Here is an 11,569-nt window from a genome sequence, read left to right as displayed (position 1 = left end):
CTTCCTATTCATCAAAGCAGTATAATCAAATTTGTCTCTTCTCAGACCCACTTTGATCCTCTCGCCAGCAAACACTAAATCTGCAAAGCTTGAAGACATGTAACCCACCATCTTCTCACTGGTAACGTGTCCACTATCATTGTTATCATCTCCCTCTCCATTATTAGGGGCGCTACTTGAGCTGCCAGATCCTTCCATCTCTAGGCGTATTCTTTGAAAGATTCATTATCTTTCTTGCACATGTTCTGCAGCCGCATTCTATTTGGGGCCATATCAGAATTGTATTGATACTACCTGAGGAAGGAAGCCATTAGGTCTTTCCAGGAATGGACCCAGGAAGATTCCAGATTGGTGTACCAAGTGATAGCTGCCCCAGCCAGACTCTCTTGAAAAAATGCATCAAGAGTTTTTCATCCTTCGCGTATGCCCCCATTTTCCTTCAGTACATCTTCAAGTGATTCTTGGGGTAAGTAGTCCCATTGTAGTTGTCGAAATTCGGCACCTTGAACTTTGGAGGTATGATGACATCGGGCATTAGGCACAGGTCTGCCATGTCAGCAAAGGCATAATCTTCACCTCCTTCATTGCAAAATGTAAGGGTTGGGGTTGTGGGCGATATTGAGGCCCCCCCAAAGCATTTGGCGGGGGTATACTAAAAAATGTCCCCCCCCCCCTCAATAGCATATCCGAGGTAAGGCTCGAAGTCGGCTAGAGTGTAGCCTCGGGGTACTTCATGCGTCTCCCCCATGGGTAGAGAGACATGTGCATGATCAGATTGGGGTTGTTGGCTCTCAATGGGTATGGGTGCGGAGTTGTCGACATTCTCATCGGCAGCGTGTACAACATTGGGTGGTGTATAGTTAAGAGGCAATCCACATGGTGGGAATGAATGCTTGTTCTGAATCTGCACAAAATGGGGGCCTCCCGCCCTTCCCAACGCTTCGCCTCCCTGACCTACCATATCCAAGGCTAGATGATTTACTTGATTGAAACTAGATGGGTGAGTCGGGTCCACATCTGTGGTGGTAGTTGCGGCAACAACTATAGCCATATTGACCTCCATCATCCTTCTCATACTCATCATGCCCTCCATCATTGTGGTCATCTGTTCTTTCATGGCCTCTGTGTCGGCCTTCATCTGCTCTTGCACCTCCTCTATTTCACTCATCACTCTAGCTTTGGCACGCGTTCGGTAAGGGTACCGTAAAGCACATTCTTTCCTTTTGATTACAATTATTGTAGTTCTAATTTCAAGGAAATAATGCAATGAGCAATGCAACCAATATGAAAAGAAAAATAAGCATGGATGTATATGAATGATACATTGTTGAAGCATTGCAAATTTTACACAAGACATTCAATAGAACATCGAGTCGAACCTATTCAGATTTTCATTAAAACAACATTGTTTATTACATCTTGTCAGAGTCAAAGTGCATCTAGAAATAAAACATGGACATCAACAGTCCCTAATTTTGTAAATTATTTAACTCAATCATGTGTTGGCAATAGCCAAAGAAGTTATGTAAACTCGATCCATCTTCTGCCCCCAACTTTTGCAAGCTGGTTACTTCCATACTTGACCTTGACTTGATGAAAACCTTTCCTTAAAAGCATATGCATGGTTCGACCCCATAATCCAAGGAATAGAAATTTTGATTGTCAATACTTCGACAACCTATCATAGAGATGAATGATTAGGGCATACTTATGTTATGCATGACAAATGTAATTATAAGATTGACATGAGACGCCCGAAGAACCATCATTTCCTAGTTAATAATGCATTAGGTACCATGTTCACGTGATTTTCAATCATTTTTCAAGAGAAATGAGTGTATAATCCCAACATGGTTTGTTTATAGCTATCATCATGGTACCTAACACATGTAACTAAGAATGTGGTGTAGACTTTCACGCTTCATTGTGACTTTGAGGAAGAAGAAAAGAACGCAAGGCATGAACAACTATATGGCAGGAATATGCATGAGTGAACATAAAATGCGACTAATGACAACAGAAGGTATGTCATTGGCGGAACAAAAACATGCTAAACGAATATGTATGACAATGTAATGGCTTATGCAAAATGCAATGCGTGAATATGACAAATGGTAGATACAAGAATGATATGTCCATTATGACGCTATGAAGAGATGCATGATGCGATCAAGGAAACAAGACATGGTGAGTTTGCTCTGTGTCCCTAATTCAGGAACTTAATGGAAAGGATCCAAAAGTTCACTATCTAGTGACAACTCCCAAGGGTAGTTTCATGTAACTCTATCGGCCTCTTGAGATATCATCATCTTAGGTAACAACACCATGGCGGTAGAGGCTACTAGCAACAATGCATCACCAAAAAAGGAAAAGTCTAGACGAGGCTTCATTGTTATCAAGCGAGTTGGAGACCCAGCATGACCACAGATCGACCTCTACTCCCTATGGCTCACACAAACCCGGGTATAGGGCCTAATATCTCAAAGTGTGTGCAAAAAGTGTAGGTGCCACGTGTGAACAGAGCAACCTAAGAATTAACCAACCTTACCTACCAAGAAAACAGAAAATTCCAAAGTAGATACAACAAGCACATCACATGTCGTCTACCCAAGGATTCAATGGCACAAATTATTTCTAACTACGAAATTAATAGATACACAGATACACACCAAGAGGCAATAACATGGCAAAGATTATATACAAATATGAACAAAACAAAGGATAAAAGAGAAAATGGAACATAAATAAAGAAAAAGTCACAATAAAATTGCACACTGATCAAATGGCTTAACTCTCTAACGAGTCCCTAATGGAGTTGCCATATGTCGCAACTTACCTCACGACGGGACGGCGAAAGAAAATAAAAGAGGCACCTTCTAAAAAGAAAACAAGTGGGAGTTTCCACCAACGTTTATTTGAGGAAAACATTAGAAAAACCAAAAAATGGTTTGTGAATTTTGAAAATAAGGGTTCGGGAGTTGTTTACGCATAGTTAAGGTATTATCACCCCACGCGCCCATCACAAGGGACGACAGCCTTTAGTCGAGTGTGCACGTGACTTCAAAATTATTTATTTTCCCAAGAACGGTGAATTGCTTTTATTATTTTTTATTTTTTATTTTTTATTTTTATTATATATATATATATATATATATATATATAATATATATATTAATTTTTGTTGAGTCGACAAGGGTGTTGCCCTTGCTCCTACGTATCCCCAGGTGCGATGAGGAAATCAAACCTACGTAGTTCTTTTAGTCTGAATGTTTGTGTGTTAAATTGATTATGTTTTTCGAAAGATTTATTTTATTTGTGAACAAAGATTCGTTAAGGTGTGGGACCTTGAAACAACATTTTAAATTTTGAAAAGCGGATGGAGTCGTTAAGGCGTTAGACCTTGAAACGATCTCAAGAGATATTTGATAAAGAGAAGTTTGGTTGTGAATTGATTTCCTTTATTTGTTTTTTTTACTAGTTTCTAGTCTCACAAAAGAAAAGAAAACGATTTCACGACATTGGTGATCAGCTAGAATTAAACCTTACAAATGAAACAAAATTACCAACGATAAAGGGGAGAAGATGAATACATACATAATATCAGAGAGGACCCATAAGGGTACATGGATTACATTCAACTCTTAAGAAAAGAAAAGGAAGAAGAACTAATCAGTTGTTGAACAGGGTACCAGGCTAGCAAGAGAAGCGATGTAGGGAATGATCATCAGTTGCGATTTGGCAGTGCCTCGATTTCGCTTTTCTTCTTTTTCCTTCCTCTCCCTTCTTTTTTCTTCCTCTCTAAACTCTCTAAACCCTTTTCCCCTTCCCCTTCATGGCTATTTATAGGAAAGAGCCATTTGGGGTAGGGGAAGCTCGCCCAAGCGAGTTGGAGCTCACCCAGTCGAGCTAGTTACTTAGCCTTGAAGGTAACATCTCGCCTAGGCGAGCTGGTTACTTAAGGTTGAAGATATTTCATGGCCCAAGCGAGCTAGATGCTAGCCTGGGCGAGCTTGGGCCCAAAAAATTCCATAAAATGACTATTTTGTCCATTTCCTTGTGGTTTTCATTCCTGGATCCGACAATTAATTTAAGTGATCCCTCAACCTTGCATTGCAACAGGTGTCGAAAGATAAAAGCTTTCCTCAGACGAAATTAGGGTCTGACATACCTAAAATATCTTTATTGCAATAGTAAGAACATTAGGTGCCTCCGAAACTGTCATTTTCTTCTTGGCCTTCTCGTAAGATTTACACCTGCTCAACACAAAAATGTAAGGAAACTAGTAGTCCAAACTATGTGTCAAAGATGACCACACTAAAAAAATGGTAAGATAATATTGAAAGTTTTCATGAGGCTTCTCCAAGATCAACCAACATGACGCAATGGTACTTGTGAACCACATATTGCATGATGGAAGCAAGGTTGTTACAAGGCAAATATTTGAAAAGGGAACAAGAAAACTGATGGAGTATTTTATCTTCTATGACAAGTTTGGAAGAGTTGTAATTCATATAATGTTGTTATCCATTTAAGTGACATTTGGTCAAGGGAAAACAAAAATATTCTCACAAGATTGTTTTCGGTGAATGATTCATTGATCCAGAAACTCATGTTCTTGTAACAAGGAGGATACTGCAAAGGCAAACACAAAAATTAGAATTTTCTCACAAGATTGTGTCCACTGAAATAAAAATATAAATTCCTTAAGATTCAAGACTCAAAATGAATAGCAAGACAGTTAGACATGCATAGAACATAACCGACAAGATGCTTGAAGGATTGCTTAGTAAAATTCCTTCTTAATTAACTGTATACAAATTAGATCAAGAAAGGCCTTTAACATAGTGAAGCATCAAAGCCATGGACATATGCAGGTCTAAAGCTAACTGTATCTTGCAATTTAGATGAGACCGTCAAAACTCACTAAATTTTTTGATTGCACAAAATAGAGTTTTACATAACAATTTACAAGGGCGATCTTAACTTTCAATTCATGAATCCTTCTTATCCAACTTTCACGTTTAAATTGCAGCCATATATTGTAAGGAATAAGAGATATTCCTAGACGTGAACATACTCAGAAAACTGATGTATACACCCAAGGGTAGGCACACATTATGGAATATCTAGTAAAATAGTGTGAACTTTGACAATAAAAAGTAGAAAATAGTGAAAATACTAATATACCAATAATCAAGGTCTATAAGACTATAACAAATAAGTTCATGCCTATTATTGAAAACCCAACACTAGAATTACATGCCCAATATCTTACAGTGCTTCTGTTTATAACTTTCTGCATTGAAATAACTAGAATTACATTCGATTAGGAACAAGTATTTTTCATTTTTTTTTCACCTAAAAAAATTATAGTGTAACTATAATATTTTAAAGTATAAGGCAACCTTGTTCATCATGTTCCATTGACCAACTTGTGGCAAGTATTCTTTCTCCCTTCCAATCTTGTGATATTTCAACTATAAAGAGAGAAGAGCCAAAATGTACTATCAAGACTAGGAGAATGCTACAAAGCTATCAATGATTGACCAATTTAAATAAAGACAATTACTCATGGAGCAAGAAGAACATGAGCCTCAACTGATGCAAGCTTGTTGTCATTGTTGCACAATTGCAGGAGCAACGAGTAACCTTCCTAGCTTTTCCTTCCGAATCAATCTTGCACAACTGCAGGGAGAAAGTCCACCAAAATTAAAACACAAAAGCAATGGCATAAATTAATCCATTGGAAGGCATAAATATAGAATAGTCATACAACAACAACAACGCCTTATCCCACTAGGTGGGGTCGGCTACATGGATCAACTTCCGCCATAATGTTCTATCAAGTACCATACTTCTATCCAAATCATTAAGTTTGAGATCCTTTTTTATAACCTCTCTTATAGTCTTTTTGGGTCTTCCTCTGCCTCGAATTGTTTGCCTTCTCTCCATCTGGTCTACTCTCCTTACTACAGAGTCTACCGGTCTTCTCTCTACATGCCCAAACCACCTAAGTCTATTTTCCACCATCTTCTCTACAATAGGCGCTACTCCAACCCTCTCTCTAATAGCTTCGTTTCTAATTTTATCCTGTCGAGTCTTACCACACATCCACCGCAACATCCTCATCTCCGCTACACCTACTTTATTCTCATGTTGGCTCTTGACCGCCCAACATTCTGTTCCGTACAAAATCGCCGGTCTTACCGCAGTCCAATAAAACTTTCCCTTTAGCTTGATCGGTACCTTTGCATCACATAACACCCCCGATGCTTTTCTCCATTTCATCCATCCTGCTTGAATGCGATGATTCACATCCCCTTCAATTTCTCCATCATCCTGTATTACAGACCCAAGATATTTAAACCGTGTGACTTGAGGGATAATATGGTCTCCTATTTTCACCTCTGAGTTAGAAACCCTCCTTCTTTTGTTGAACTTACATTCCATATACTCCGATTTGCTTCTGCTTAGGCGAAAGCCATGTGTTTCTAGAGCTCGTCTCCAAGTTTCCAACCTCTCATTCAAATCCTCCCTCGACTCTCCAAGGAGGACTATGTCATCTGCAAAAAGCATGCATCTCGGCGCTATCTCTTGGATTTGTTCCGTGAGGACATCCAGAATTAAGGTAAAAAGGTAGGGGCTAAGGGTTGACCCTTGATGCAAACCAATTGTGATGGGAAAATCGTCTGACTCTCCACCCTGTGTCCTAACACTAGTCGATACCCTATCATACATATCTTGGATAGCTCGAATATATGCAACCCTAACCCCTTTCTTCTCTAGAGCTTTCCACAAAATCTCTCTAGGCACTCTATCATACGCTTTCTCCAAGTCAATAAAAATCAAGTGCAAGTCTTGTTGGTCCATGCGATATTGCTCCATCACCCGCCGTAATAAATAAATCGCTTCCATGGTCGACCTTCCCGGCATGAAACCAAATTGATTCTCAGTAACTTGAGTCTCCTTTCTTAATCTCCGTTCGATCACTCTTTCCCATAATTTCATGGTATGACTCATGAGTTTGATTCCCCTATAATTTGCACAGTTTTGTATATCCCCCTTGTTCTTATAGATTGGCACTAACATGCTTCTCCTCCATTCCTCCGGCATGCGTTTTGACCTCATAATTTCATTAAAGAGTTTGGTGAGCCACTCAAGACCTCTATCTCCAAGAGTTTTCCACACTTCAATAGGTATGTTGTCTGGCCCCACCGCCTTACCGTTACTTATTCTTTTCAACGCTTCCTTTACTTCCTGTTTCTGAATCCGACGATAGTACTTATAGTTCCGGTCCTCTTCTCTTGTGTCTAGACTGCTAGAGTCATATCCATATCCATCATTAAATAAGTTGTGGAAATACGCCTTCCACCTTTCCTTGATATCTTTTTCATGCACTAAGACTTTGCCTTCTTCATCCTTAACACACTTTACTTGATCCAAATCTCTAGTCTTCCTCTCTCTACCCTTAGCAAGCCTATATATAGATCTTTCTCCGTCCCTGGTTCCTAGAGCTTGGTATAGTCCGTCAAAAGCTTGGGCTCTTACCTCACTCACCGCCTTTTTGGTTTCATTTCTAGTTATCTTATACTTATCCCAAGTTTCAGAATTTCTACACCTAGACCACTCCTTGAAACACTCCTTTTTTACTCTAACTTTGCTCTGAATATAGAATAGTCATAATCAATATTAAATATTGACCAACAAAAAGTAAATGAAATTCCCCAAAGGAATGAAATCAACATGGCTTACTGTCAATGACACTTACACCAGCCCATTCTCCAAGGGTCTTTGCACATGGAACTGTCAACAAGCTAACATTGTGCTTTACACAAAGGGCCTTAGCCAATTTAACATAGTCAGGCTGGTCACAGTCTTTTGCTAGAACACAGTTGCGCAGCATGCTTCTCGATCCCTTTTGCACCTTCATGAAGGCCACGTGCAAGACCACCATAAGCCAGCGATTTTCTGAGCACGAGTTGTAAGGCAGTCATGATATCCACAATTTCAAAACCTCTAATTAGACAAAGAATCTCTAGCTTTAAATGCCTTATTATACCCACAATTAATACCTCTATAAATAAGTTACAGTGAAAAGGTAATATAAAATTAGCATCACAAGTCCACATCCTTCAAACAAAAAATGAGTGACAAGGATAAAATTAATATTTATTAAAACCAAATCCAATATACTCGCAGATGAAAAAGAATATAAAGATGCAGATCTCCAAAGAAATGAGAGATGAAAAACAATCATATACCTTCCTTGTTATTGGTCTCCACGACTGAAATCCAATCCAAGCATTTTTGTGTAAACGGTCAATCCTGTTTGCAATTGCAAAAAAGGCTCCATATTCACCAAGTAAATCTCGATAGTAAACATTATTAAGTAGTGGAAGACGAGAAGGAGCATCAACATCATCTCTCCCAAGTCTTCGACCTTTACCGAATTGCAAACATCCAGTACATCCATTGCATCTTATTGAAATCGGAAGCCACTCATTATAAGTTCTGAATAGAAAACACAACTATTGCAAAAAAAATACAAGCACACACAACTTACCAGGCCAATTCCTCGATAAAGAGATTTTTGATGTAGAAAAGACCATGATCCTTCCCCAAAATAAGGTTCATAAATGCATTGCGGTTGTCCTGTCCACTCAAGCTCTCCTTCATCTCTTTCGTGTAAATCATTCTTTGAATTTGAAACAGGTGTTGCAAGCGGACGCAGTTCTCAATTTCGATGTCCACAAAATCTCTATCAACAGGAACAGAACAACGATACTCCTTTTCGGTTCCGAGACACTCTTTGTTATATACCTCTACAAACGCTCGTTGTCGAGGAGACATAGGTCGTTGCAGAACTAGACTATTGCTGCACGGTGAAGGGCGACGGCGATGAAGGGGTCGCGGGGGCGGTAGGGGTTGAGGAAGAAAAGGGCGTGGAAGGGGTTGGCAGAGATGGTGGATTTAAAGGAGACTAGGTTTTGGAAGGAGTTGGAGGGCACGAGTGAGAGAAAGACAGTGTGAATGAAATTAAAATGTTAGGAAAACCCTTTCCATGAAGACGGGTTTTCAAAATCATCTTTAAAATCTAGTATTTAAAGTCGATTGTTTAAGAAAACCAACATTTTCAAAAACAATGTTAAGAAAACCGTCTTTAAAGATTGTAGTTATTTACAAAATTTTCACTGTTTTACATATAACATCGATTTTTATATAACTGTAGTAAAACATGTGTCTTAAAAGAATCCTTTTGTAGCAGTGCAACCGGAATTAACAACTAACTATAGTGAAAATAAGTCTTAATGATAACAAAGCTTTTAAATTAATGAAAAAATAGAGTTTAACTCTATTGGTTAAACATATGTATGAGTTATTCCTAGCAGTATTAATCTAATCCAATATAATAAAATTTGTGAATAATTTCTTTGATTTTGTATCCACATGACAATCAAATTGGGGTATACGTGATGATTAGAGATAAGTTTGTACGACACGTCTCATATATTAATTAATATATTAATTTACAAAAATTAACTACACCGATGACCTATATCACTTATATATTATTCAAATTTATGAAGTAGTTTACATACACAATTAATTTAAATTCAAAAATTATAACCTACCCAAATTAATCTAATCTATCTATAGTCTATAATATATACATACAAAAATGATTTTTATATAAAATGTTTACAGGCGGTCTTCTCTGAACTCTAAATATATATTTTTTAATTTTAAATTCAAATATTGATTAATTAATTGCAATCAATATTTTCTTATAATTATACGTATAATTAAAGAAAATAATTATTATAAATAATACATGATTAATTTATTGCAAACAAATATTTTTATAATTGTAATTATAATTAAAGTAATTGTTATAAATCATATTTTACAATAAATAATTGCAATTCAGTTTTTATTTTATCTTCTGATTCATCACAATTTCACAATCATCTTTATATTTAGTATCAGTATTTAATAAAAATACATTAGTATGGAAAATATTTTTGTAAATAATTTAATTTAAAATGAAAATAATTATATTGGAACAAAATATCAAATTAAATATTTAATGGTCAATTGATAAATTAAATTATTGAATAAATAAATTAAATATTGAATTATTGAAATTGAATGGTCAATTAATAAATTAAATATAATAATTAGAAAAAATAATTTTAATTATTAATTGGTGTAAGTCCAATCTATTTCAAATATTATTAATGCTCAAGTTTTATTATCGGATATAAAATTATTATACTTCCTTAAATACTAACATAATGAATGACCCTGATAATAACAAATTACTATATATGGATTTAGATTAAGCGATACCATTATTTTCTATTCTGATTTAAAATTAAAATATATTCCAATTAAGGTAATTCAGGTAATTCGTAATTTGTAATATTATTGATTTTAACATTCAAATCATTCCATTTTCAAAATATTCAATAATTGTTATAAATATATTGAGTAAATAATACACCTTACGTGCGCCAATTTCTTCTTCTCATGTAATGTAATTTGATGTGATGTGATTTTTAATTTTGACTGCATTGTAGAGTTCAAGAGTGTCGTCTTCATCTATGTAATCTAAATTTTACAGTTTTGCTTTTCATCTTCTTCTCATGTAACGTGTTTACCATAAACATAAAGTTTAAGAGTGTCATCTATGAAGTCTTCTTCAAAACATTTCCGTTTTGTTTCTTTTTTTTTTTTTTACTGAATCTTCATCTTTTTATTGTATATGTAACTTTTAAGTTAGTGTGTATTTTAACAATATTTTATAATGTTTGCCATTTCAATTATTAAGATGAAGTAAAGACTCAAAAAAAAGAAAATGGTGGTGCAACATTCTCTTACAGATACAATGGTTTTGTGAGTTCGTCTCAGCCTCCCTAGAGCGTGCTTTATGATACTTTAGAACATTTATAAGATATATACATGGAAACAATTTTTTTCTGCTTTTATTTATTTCCCTGTGCCAAAAAAAAGACTAATTTACTACATGAAATTGATGAAATATGAACCCTTATTTTTCAGTTAAAGTGATCCATGAACTATTGTTGCATTTTTATTTTTTTTTTTTACTTTAATATTGGTATGAATGAGCTCTCGTTCAATGTGATAACTAATTTTAGTTGGATATGAATTGTTGTTACATAATACTTTTTTAGGTTGTTCATATTTATATATTTACAAAATTTGGCGTTTCATAATTTTAATTTGTGATTTTTGCTTGAGACTTTTTGTAATATACCTTATGCTTGGTATAAAATTGTGGTATGATTTATTTAACATAATACTACGTAATACATATATGCTAAGGATAATTCTTTATTAATAAATTTATTTAATAAAGAATAGACATATTATGTATTGGTCATAATTATATTATTTAATATGAGATTTTTTAACCTTTGTGTCTATTATTATATTAACGTTTAATACATTTATGTTGATAATTTCTGCCAAGAATTATGTTCAAATAATCATTAAATAGAAGATCCTAATTTTAATATTTTATTCATGATTCAGTAATTATTAATTT

This window comes from Glycine max, chromosome 8 (genome assembly GCF_000004515.6).
Source record: "Glycine max cultivar Williams 82 chromosome 8, Glycine_max_v4.0, whole genome shotgun sequence".
NCBI lineage: Eukaryota > Viridiplantae > Streptophyta > Magnoliopsida > Fabales > Fabaceae > Glycine > Glycine max.
This window is presented reverse-complemented; position numbering follows the sequence as displayed.